We start from the raw sequence: 11,598 nt of genomic DNA, 5'->3' as shown, positions 1-11,598 counted from the left end.
ATTATCTAATTGTAGGAACAAAGCTCAAAAAATATACAAGCCACCAGAGCAAAGCAGAGGAGGACAGAGAAGCCACATCAGACACGTGAAGGTGGGACAGACTCCTGTTTCCTCCAAAAGCCAACCTCCTTGTGTTGAGGAAAAGGGCTTTCTGTCAGCCTACTCATATCTCAGAGGGGGAAAGAAGTGGAGGCCTTAACAAAGTGAGATGCTGGGGGATGGGACCAAGCTTCTGACTTCCATATGTGACCATGTGACACCTTTGGACTGGGTATGGTCAGATAGGACTGGACCTGATGGTGATGGCCATGAACCCAAACTGCAGGCCACATACAGAGATATGCTTGTGACTTCCTAGAACGTGGTCCTGTCACTCTACCAGTTTGGTGAGGGAAATTAGCATTGACCAGCAAATTCTCCTTGGTGATCTGTGTTCCTGTGCTCAGCAGTCTAAAATCCTTGAAGATGGTCTGGGTCTTTCTCATGCTAATTTCTGCCTTAGAGGGCCCCTTCCAGCTGCTTGAGGCCCTCTGAGCATCTTCTCTGTGCCAGGCACTGTGATCCTGGTAAGGCGGATGCAGAGTTGAAAGAGACAGGAGCTTGCACTCTCAATAACTGTCCATATTTGTTTGGAGATGACCTGCATGTCCCTCCTTATGTCCAGAGGCTGGGGGAGCTGAGTGCCTGCTGGTGAGATACAGTGCAATGCTGTGGCTTAGGGAAAAGAGGGGAGCCCTGTTTTTTGTTTTTTGTTTTTTTTTGAGACAGAGTCTCACTTGGTCACCCAGGTTGGAGTGCAATGATGAGATCTCAGCTTACTGCAACATCTGCCTCCCAGGTTCAAGTGATTCTCCTGCCTCAGCCTCCAGAGTAGGTGGGATCACAGATGCCTGCCACCAGGCCTGGCTAATTTTTGTATTTTTATTAGAGATGGGGTTTCACCATGTTGGTCAGGCTGGTCTTGAACTCCTGACCTCAAGCAATCCACCTGCCTCAGCCTCCCAAAGTGCTGGGATTACAGGCATGAGCCACCGCACCTGGCCTTCCTTTTTTTTTTTAAATGGAGTTTTGCTCTTGTCCCCCAGGCTGGAGTGCAATGGCATGATCTCAGCTCACTGCAACCTCTGCCTCCTGAGTTCAAGCAATTCTCCTGCCTCAGCCTCCTAAGTGGCTGGAATTATAGGCATGTACCTCCACACCTGGCTAATTTTTGTTTTCTTGTTTGTTTGTTTGTTTTTCAGTAGAGACAGGGTTTCACCATGTTGGTCAGGCTGGTCTCAAACTCCTGACCTCAAGTGATCCACCCACCTCGGCCTCCCAAAGTGCTGGGATTACAAGCAGGAGCCACTGTGCCTGGCCAGAGGGGAGCATATTGAGGGAGATTTTTACGGGAGGCAGCTTCTGAGCAGGGTCAGCAAGAATGGATGGGATCAGGGTGGGGAGATGGACATTCCCAGCACAAGGAACAATTTGTACAAAGGCCATGTGGAAGGCTCAGGAAAAGCAGAGTGTTGCATGGGGGAAGGGGATGGAGGAAGCAGGAAGGAAAAAAATGAGCAAGAAAACTGGAGAGGTGGTCAGGAGCAGATGATGGGTGACCTTGTGTGTGACAAGGTCCACGGGCTGGACCTTATCCTGAGGGCCTGGCAGAATGAGCAGACTGTGGCCAGGTGAAAGAGGTGATAAGAGTAACCTGTGGGAATGTAGAGGGGAAGGGAAGGGCTGGAAGCCAACAGGTCAGTCAGGTCAGGGAGCCGAGCTCCCTGGCTCACTAGGGGAGGGGCAGATCCACAGCTTTTGGAGGCAGCCTGTGAGTTGGGGTGACTTCATGTCTCTAGCAGCCCTTGTTCCTCTTCTCAGGACTTCTGAGTTGCTCTTCACTGAGCTGGGCCCAAATCCTTCCAACTCGCTGTCACCCGGAGAGCCTATAAGGAGGCGAGACCCAGGCCCCACCCAGGGAGCTGGTTGCCACAGGTCCAGGTGAAGCGTGGGACGTACATTTCTAGCCACACCCTGGGAGGTTCTGAGGAAGACTGCTCTTGAGGGCCTGGCTTCTCCCTCTCCATAGGACCATCCCCTGCCTAGACTCCATCCTCGACCCCAGGTGGCTCCCACTACCCACTTACACCCCCGCTGGGGCTGTCCCAAAGTCAGCTCCAACCCAGTAAGTCAAAGGCTGAACTCACCAACCTGCTTCTCCTCTTCCCCAGTGTGTCCGATTCACATGTTCAGTCCTAAAACCTGACACTCCACTCGTCCCCACATCCCATCCATGAGCCAGTCCCGTAGGTCCTGTGTCCAGTTTTTTTCTCTAACCCAACCCCATCTTTTCTTTTCTTTTGAGATGAAGTCTTGCTCTGTTGCCCAGGCTGGAGTGCAGTGCTGTGATCTCAATTCACTGCAACCTCCGCCTCCTGAGTTCAAGCAATTCTCTGCTTCAGCCTCCCGAGTAGCTGGGACTATAGGCGCCTGCCATCACGCCCAGCTAATTTGTTTATATTTTTAGTAGAGATGGGGTTTCACCATCTTAGCCAGGCTGGTCTTGAACTCCTTACCTCGTGATCCATCTGCCTCGGCCTCCCAAAGTGCTGGGATTACAGGTGTGAGTCACCGCACCCGGCCCTTTTGTTTATCACTACCACCCTAGTCCAAGCTGCACAGGTGTCTGCCCTGACCATATTTACAGCCTCCTCACTGTGTCTGTCCCTCTCTCTGACTCTATTGCAACCTCATCATGACCATTTCCTATTTAAAACCACAAGAATGGCCCATAGTTCCCAGGATAAATTATCTGCCTTGTCCTGCCTTATTGGCTCCACCACTCTCAGCAATATACTCCACCTTCCCCTTTACCTAATTTCCCATGTAGAGTATGGATGCCATAATATGCCATAAGATTAGAGTTTAAAATAAAAATAAATAAATAAAATAGAGTATGGACTCAAGCTAGTCTTCCTGGGTTTGAATCCCGACTCTGCCACGTATAAACTATGTGACCTTGGGTCAGTTTTTCAAGCTTTCTGTGCTCAGTCCTCCTCTCTAAAGTGTGGATAGTAATAGTACAACATACCTCCCAGGGCTGTTATGAGAATTAAATGAGTTAAATATGTAAAGCCCTCAGTGTGTTATCTGTTACAGGACAAGCACTGTACAGTTACAGTTATCCCTCAGTATCCATGGGGGAAGGATTCCAGGACCTTTCATGGATATCAAAATGCATGGATATCCCTGATATAAAATGGCTTAGTATTTTCATATAACCTATGCACATCCTCCCATATACTATAGATCATCTCTAGATTACTTATAATACCTAATACAATGTAAATTGTATGCAAAGAGTTGCTATATTGTTTAGAGAATAATGACCAAAAAAAAGTCTGTACATGTTCAATACAATTTTTAAAAATAGATTTTCGATCCATGGTCGGTTGAATCCACAGATGCAGAATCTGTGGGTACAGAGGGTTGACTGTTTAAATGTTAGATGAATGATTCATTGTGATCCTTTAGGTCTGATATCTTTTTTTCTTTTTTTCTTTTTTCTTTTTTTCCTGCAGGCTGGAGTGCAGTGGTATGATCACGGCTCCCTGCAGCCTTACCTTCCAGGCTCAAGCAATTCTCCCACATCAGCCTCCCAAGTAGCTGGGACTTCAGGCATATGCCACCAAGCCCAGCTAATTTTTAAATTTTGTATAGAGACAGAGTTTCACCATGTTGCCCAGGCTGGTCTTGAACTCCTGGGCTCAAGCAATCTGCCTGTCTCTGCCTGCCTCAGCCTCCCGAAGTGCTGGGATTACCAGCCTTTTTTTTTTCTTTTTAATGTGTCGAGGTCTCGCTGTGTCATCCGGACTGAAGTACAGTGAGCAAGATCACAGCTTGCTGCAGCCTCGAACTCTTGCATTCAAGCATTCCTCCCATCTCAACATCCCTAGTAGCTGGGACTACAGGTGCATGCCACCATACCCAGCTGTAGGTCTCAGAGTAAACTTAATTTCCTCCTGGGCTTTCCCTCAGACCCTAATCCAAACCAGGCTTCCTGTATACACTTCCCATTTCCCTCTTTATCACCCTCATAGTTACCTGTCAGCTGCCACTCTCTCCCTCTAGATTGTGAGCTCCATGTGGGCAGAACTGTGTTTCTCTCAGACGCCCTGAGCCCCAGTGCCCCAAACAGCACCAGGCACATTGTAGGCAACCAGCACATACTTGCTGAATAAACAGATGAAGTGAAAGTTCACAGGTTCATCATGAAACAGAGGACACTGTCTACCCAACAAAATGCCCATCAATGGTACTTCACTCATTCATTCAACAATTATTAGTGCCTCTTCTATAGTCTTCCTCACACCATCCTGGTGGCAGAAGGGAAATAGGGAAACACAGAGATGAATAAGACAGATGTGGTTCCTGTCCTCAAAGACGCTACAGTCCACTGTGAGAAGGTGCTGTAATACATAGGAAGATACAGTGCAGTGCAGCCACATTGTTTTAGTCTATAACAATTTTGTTTCCTAGGAGGCTGGGGCTGGTCTTTGGAACAGTGAAAGTGAAAAGTAACCGAAAACAAATACTGTTTCCTGCTTTAGCCAGCACCGCCAGTTCCCAGCAAGCTACTTTTCTGTCTCTCTCCCTCCTTCCCTCCCTCCCTCCCTTCTTCCTTTTTTTTTTTTTTGTTTTTTTGTTTTTTTGTTTTTTTGAGATGGAGTCCCACTCTGTTGCCCAGGCTGGAGTGCAATGGGGCCATCTCCATTCCTGCAACCTCCACCTCCCAGGTTCAAGCGATTCTCCTGTCTCAGCCTCCCAAGTAGCTGGGATTACAGGTGTGCCACCAGGCCCGGCTAATTTTTGTATTTTTAGTAGAAACGGGGTTTCACCATGTTGGTCAGGCTGGTCTCGAACTCCTGACCTCATGATCCATCCATCTCGGCCTCCCAAAGTGCTGGAATTACAGGCATGAGCCACCATGCCCGGTCCCTTTCTTTCTTTTTTAACAGGGTCTTGTTCTGTGGCCAAGGTTGGAGTGCAGTGGAGTGATCATGGCCCACCGCAGCCTTCACATCCCAGGCTCAAGCAATCCTCCCAATTCAGCCTTCTGAGTAGCTGGAACTACAGGCACATGCCACCTAATTTAAAAAGAAAAATTTTGCAGAGGCTGGGCACAGTGGCTCATGTGAGGCGAGAGGATCACTTGAGTCCAGGAGTTCAAGACCAGCCTGGGTAACATAGGGAGATCCCGTCTCTTCATATATACATACTCTAAGCATAGTGTTGTGTACCTGTAGTCCCACATACTTGAGAGGCTGAGGTAGGAGGATCACCTGAGCCTGGGAGATCGAAGCTGCAGTGAGCCATGATGACACCACTGCACTCTAGCCTGGGTAACAGGGTGAGATCTTGTCTTTTTAAAAAAAAAAAAAAATTGCCAGGCGCAGTGACTCATGCCTGTAATCCCAGAACTTTGGGAGGCCAAGGCAGGTGGATCACGTGAAGTCAGGAGGTCAAGACCAGCCTGGTCAACATGGTGAAACCTGTTCTCTATTAAAAATACAAAAATTAGCCGGTTGTGGTGATGTACGTATGTAATCCCAGCTACTCGGGAGGCTGAGGCAAGAGGATCGCTTGAACCTAGGAAGAGGAGGTTGTGGTGAGCTGAGATTACGCCACTGCACTCTAGCCTGGGTGACAGAGCAAGACTCCGTCCATCTCCAAAAAAAAAAAAAAAAACCAGGTGCAGTGGCTCACGCCCATAATCCCAGCTCTTTGGGAGGCTGAGGTGGGCAGATCATGAGGTCAGGAGTTCAAGACCAGCCTGGCCAACATGGTGAAACCCTGTCTCTACTAAAAACACACAAAAAAATCAGCCAGGCATGGTGGTGGGTGCCTGTAATCCCAGCTACTTTGGAGGTTGAGGCAGGAGAATCGCTTGAACCCGGGAGGCGGAGGTTGCAGTGAGCCAAATTCACGCTGCTGCACTCCAGCCTGGACAACAAGAGCGAAACTCTGTCTCAAAAAAAAAAAAAAGAATTATAGATACAGGGTCTCCCTATGTTGCCCAGGCTGGTCTTGAGCTCCCGAGCTCAAGTGATCCTCCTACCTCAGCCTCCCAAAGTGCTGGGATTATAGGCGTGAGCCACCACACCCAGCCAGGGCTGTCTTTAGAGCAGGAAGAGTAAGTCCTGTCCCAAGGGCATCCAGGCCACCACCTTTTTCTCTGCCTGGAAACCTATTCAGCCTTCAAGGTGCTACTTAAGTAGCACTTGGTCCAGGAAACCTTCTTGCTCCTGCTAGAGGTCTGTATGGGCCCCAGTCACAGTTCTAGTGATTTTCTGGGAATGTAGCAGGATTTGTCAAGGACAATCCAAATTTCATGTCATTTGCTTCTTTAAAAAAAGAAAAGGTGATTCAATGAATGTGTAACTACATGTGATTTCATGTTTGGACTTCAGCGGAGGCAGAAAATAGCCTCTGTCAGACCACGTGACCTGATCTGTGGTTTGGAGAACATGGTCACCATAATTACAGCATTGACCACATGCTGTAACAGTTTCCTCTCTCTTTCCCTCCGCCCCCCACTGTGCCCGCCCTTCCCCCAACACACACATACAGTGAACTTTTCAAGTGCTAGGACTATTTGCTTCCTGGCAGACCTTGATATCTGTTAAACAGCAGAGAAAATCTGTAAAATGGGCAGGCCATGCTTCAGCCACACAATGGATATAAAATGTGGAAACCGAAGACTATCTGATATAGGGGATGTGGGTAATTCACAGCAATTAATTACTGACTCTGATGCATGCCACCTGCTTTCTTGTATCTGTTACTTCAGCAACCCAGAGAGGTACAGCAACTTCTCCCAGGACACACAGGCAGGGGTGGCAGAAGACATTTCAAATCTGGGTCCATCCAACTAAAAGATGAAGTTCTTGTCACTACTTATGCTACCTCCCAGTACCCAGGGGCCATAAGCCCCCAAACTGGCCAAGACTACCTGATCTCTGTGCCTCCTCCCTCACTTCCACGAGATTCCCTCATGCCCTTTCCTTCTACACACCACTTTCATCAGTGCGGCTCCTGTTTGAAGAGCACTTCCAGTGGGTTCCCAAAGCAGTCCTGTCTTGGGGTCCAGGTTTCCTGTTTCAGGCAAAGCCTAAAGATGCATGTCATGCCTTCCCCAGACCTTCATCCCTCACTCCTGGGAGGTGCTAGCACAATCCATTTCACATGAGCACTTTCTTCCTGGTTTTTGTTTTGTTTTTTGTGATGAAGTTTCACTCTCGTTGCCCAGGCTGGAGTACAGTGGTGCAATCTCAGCTCACTGCAACCTCAGCCTCCCGGGTTGAAGCAGTTATCCTGCCTTCCGCCTCCTGAGTAGCTGGTATTACAGGCACGCACTACCACGCCCAGCTAGTTTTTTTGTTTTTTGTGGGGGGGGGTAGACACGGGTTTCACCACGTTGGCCAGGCTGGTCTCGAACTCCTGACCTCAGGTGATCTGCCAGCCTTGGCCTCCCAAAGTGCTAGGATTACAGGCGTGAGCCACAGTGCCTGGACAGAAAGTGGTTTTTCTAAAAACCAGGAAGAAGCCAGGCACCGTGGCTCATGCCTGTAATCCCAGCACTTTGGGAGGCCGAGGTGGGTGGATGATGAGGTCAGGAGTTCAAGACCAGCCTGACCAATATGGTGAAACCCCATCTCTACTAAAAATACAAAAATTAGCTGGGCATGGTGGCGGGCACCTTTAGTCTCAGCTACTTGGGAGGATGAGGCAGGAGAATAGCCTGAACCTGGGAGGCGGAGGTTGCAGTGAGCCAAGATTGTGCCACTGCACTCTAGCCTGGGCAAGAGAGCGAGACAAGAAAGAAAGAAAAGAAAGAAGGAAAGAAGGGAAGGAAGGAAGGAAGGAAGGAAGGAAGGAAGGAAGGAAGGAAGGAAGGGGAGAAAAGAGGAGGAAAGAGAAGGAAAGGAAGGGCTTTCTCATTCTGTACATCAATTCCTCAGTGCCCCACAGCAGCCCTGAGAGGTAGACAGCTGAGATTTTTTTCACCCACATTGTGCAGAAGAGAAAATGAAGCTTTGGCCTACCCACAGGAGATCCCCTTACCTTGCAAAAGAACCAAGTTGTGGCTAAACTGGGATCTTCAGTCCCTGGACCATTTAGCTTGACTAAGAGAACAGGAATGGAGGCCAAAAGATCTACAAAATCCTCACATAGAGAAGATGACAGCTTCTACAAATAAATGTCAATTAGTTCATTTTCCCTTTGACTGTGTTCATTGTAATGCACCAATTACAACCTGACAAAAGTAAAACACTCCCAAGCACAAGCGGTCTTTTTTTTTTTTTTTTTTTTTTGAGACGGAGTCTTGCTCTGTCGCCCAGGCTGGAGTGCCGTGGCTGGATCTCAGCTCACTGCAAGCTCCGCCTCCCAGGTTCACGCCATTCTCCCGCCTCAGCCTCCCGAGTAGCTGGGACTACAGGCGCCCGCCACTTCGCCCGGCTAGTTTTTTTTTTGTTTCACCATGTTAGCCAGGATGGTCTCGATCTCCTGACCTCGTGACCCACCCGTCTCGGCCTCCCAAAGTGCTGGGATTACAGGCTTGAGCCACCGCGCCCGGCCGCACAAGTGGTCTTTAAACGACCTTATCATCTAGAGGTTCAAAGTCTCTTGAGGATAAGGCCTAGTCCAGGGCCCAGGGCTGAGTCCAGGCCTGGTGAGCAGAGTGCTAGGCTCAGGTACCGTCAGGGCGGTAGGTGTGAAGGGCTGTCCAGTGATTGTTCTTACCCATCCTCTCAGCCGCTGGTCAGAGGGGCTCTGCCCTGGACTTGCCCTCACCACAGGCTATTTCTCATCCACTCCTCCACCATCTGACCTCCTCATTCTGCGATTCTGATTCTCTTCACTTTAGAACTAACACTTTTGACATCATTCAAATCAAAACATTAGATTAACCCCCAAAAGAGGGGAAGGGTTCAAACGGACACTGAAAGGTTAAGTGGCTGGCTCAGGATCCCAGTGTCTCCACAGCAGAATTCAAAAATGCTTCCAACCAGTGAAGCAGGAAGGGGTGAAGTTGCCTGGCCTGGAGGTTGTCTGCAGTTCTCCATGCCCATCACTCCATATACACACACAGCTCACTTTGTTTCTCTGCATTATTCTCCTGTCCCCAAACACATCCAATTCTCCTTATAGAAATGGAGAAACTGGCCGGGCGCGGTGGCTCAAGCCTGTAATCCCAGCACTTTGGGAGGCCGAGATGGGTGGATCACGAGGTCAGAAGATCGAGACCATCCTGGCGAACACGGTGAAACCCCGTCTCTACTAAAAAATACAAAAAACTAGCCGGGCGAGATGGCGGGCGCCTGTAGTCCCAGTTACTTGGGAGGCTGAGGCAGGAGAATGGCGTAAACCCGGGAGGCGGAGCTTGCAGTGAGCTGAGATCCGGCCACTGCACTCCAGCCCGGGCGACAGAGCGAGACTCCGTCTCAAAAAAAAAAAAAAAAAAGAAATGGAGAAACTGAGACCCAGGGAGTCAGAGGGGCCTGCCTAGACCAGCGGTGGCCAGCAGGTGAGCTGGGATTAGACCTGGAAGTGTGTCTATCAGCATTTCCCTCTGCCTATCCTGTACATCTCGGAAGCCGGTAAGGACCCCCAGGGTTGAGCCCAGATGCCATTTCTAGGTGCTTATAGACATAGCCAGCAGGGGTTGGGGGAGCAGTGCTGACCCTATGGGAAGTCAGCTCTGGGACCCGTGTGGTGGCCAGCCCTTGTCTGGGGCTCTCTGCTCCAACAGGCATGGACATTCTTATCATTCCAAGGCCCTCTTTTCACTCCAACCTGTCTGGGCTGTGTCTGGGGTGAGATGGAGCTGGGGCTGGGGGTGGGAAGAGTGAGGGGAATGGCAGGGATACGCCCCATAGCATACAAAGCATGCGGTCACACTCACTCACACTCAGACTCTGCACGCACCACGCAAATCCCACCTCCCTTCTCCTGCAACTCGCCCTCCATCCAGTGCTTGGGCTCTGACGTCAGACTGTCTTGTGTTAGAATCAATGATCAGCCCTCACTTACTGTCATTTAACCATTTAACTTGGCTTCGATTGTTTATTTGCAGAAGGAGGATAATAGTATTTACTTTGTAAGGTTGTTGAGAGGATTAAATGAGATATTAGGAAATTGCTTAGCACTATGCCTGGCATAGCTAAAGCTTTTGTTGTTGTTGTTGTTTTGTTTTTTGTTTTTTTGAGATGAGTTTCATTTTTGTCACCCAGGCTGGAGTACAATGGCACAATCTTGGCTCATTACAACCTCCACCTCCCGGGCTCAAGCGATTCTCCCACCTCAGCCTCCTGAGTAGCTGGGATTACAGGCACACACCACCACGCCTGGCTAATTCTTTTTTGTATTTTTAGTAGAGATGGAGTTTTGGCATGTTGGCCAGGCTGGTCTGGAACTCCTGATCTCAGGTGATCCACCCACCTTGGCCTCCCAAAGTGCTGGGATTACAGGTGTGAGCCACCACATCCGGCCAAACTATAGTCGTTACTGTTACTTTTACCTAATGCTCCCCTATAGCTCACTGGGATATTCTCATCCTCTCTGTCTGTCTCTGTCTGTGTCTCTGTCTCTCTCTCTCTCTCTCTCTCTCACACACACACACACACACACACACACACACCCTGAGGCTAACTCCCAGGCTGCTCTCAGTCACTGACCTATGTGGCCATCCTGTCACCCTCTGACCCCCTCTATCCAGGCAGGCTGGGACTGGGTCATGTGTCCAGCATTCCTTCTGCCCAGAATGCCCTCCCTTCCACAGTCCCAGCACCCCTTTCCTTCAAGTCCCAACTCTAGTTTTACTCTGCCAGGACCCCGCCTGACTGATTCCAGCCTTTCTGCTCTGTGTGGAGACCGCTGGGTGAGTCACTGCCCCTCAGCGCTGCCTTGGAATTCCTGACTCTGTCAGTGAGAAAGCCTCTTCATTCTTCCTCCTCAGTCTCTTACAGTTGGAAAAAAAAAGAAAAAGAAAAAAAAGAAAGAAAGCATTTTTTAGGCAGTCCTGGGGCTCCTGAAATCAACCTGAGATTCCTGTGCCACCCCTTACCCCAGCACCTGTAGTCACTCATCCCACATCTCCCCAGGGCTGGGAACAGGCAGGACTGAGAGACCAGGAGGTAAGGGCCAGTCACCCAGATGGAAAGGAAGGGTAATCTACCAATCAGAAGAGGCTGGCAGGATCTCTGCGCTACTGGGGTCCCAGGAACAGCTTTGCTGAGGGATGGGGAAGCAGAGAGGCCTGCCAGGAGCTGAGAGTCCTGGAGTGGGTCCCTGAAGCCCACCTGCAGAGACTGGTGTCAAGGGAGGCCTTGCAGCCTGTAGGGCAGTGACCCGGGGAAGGGGAGAGGCAGGACCCACCACTCCTGCCTTTGCTGGGAAGGAAGATGCAGGCTTGTCCTATGAGCCCCCACAGGTGGTGTGGGAACCCACCGAGAGCATGGGAGAAGCTGAGGGAAGCAGGCACCACCCGGCATTGGGAAACTCTCCCTAACCATTCAAAACACCCAGTGGCCTCGTCAGGGGGGAGTTCTCTACCCA

This window comes from Papio anubis, chromosome 5 (genome assembly GCF_008728515.1).
Source record: "Papio anubis isolate 15944 chromosome 5, Panubis1.0, whole genome shotgun sequence".
Lineage (NCBI taxonomy): Eukaryota > Metazoa > Chordata > Mammalia > Primates > Cercopithecidae > Papio > Papio anubis.
Note: the sequence above shows the minus strand (reverse complement) of the source record.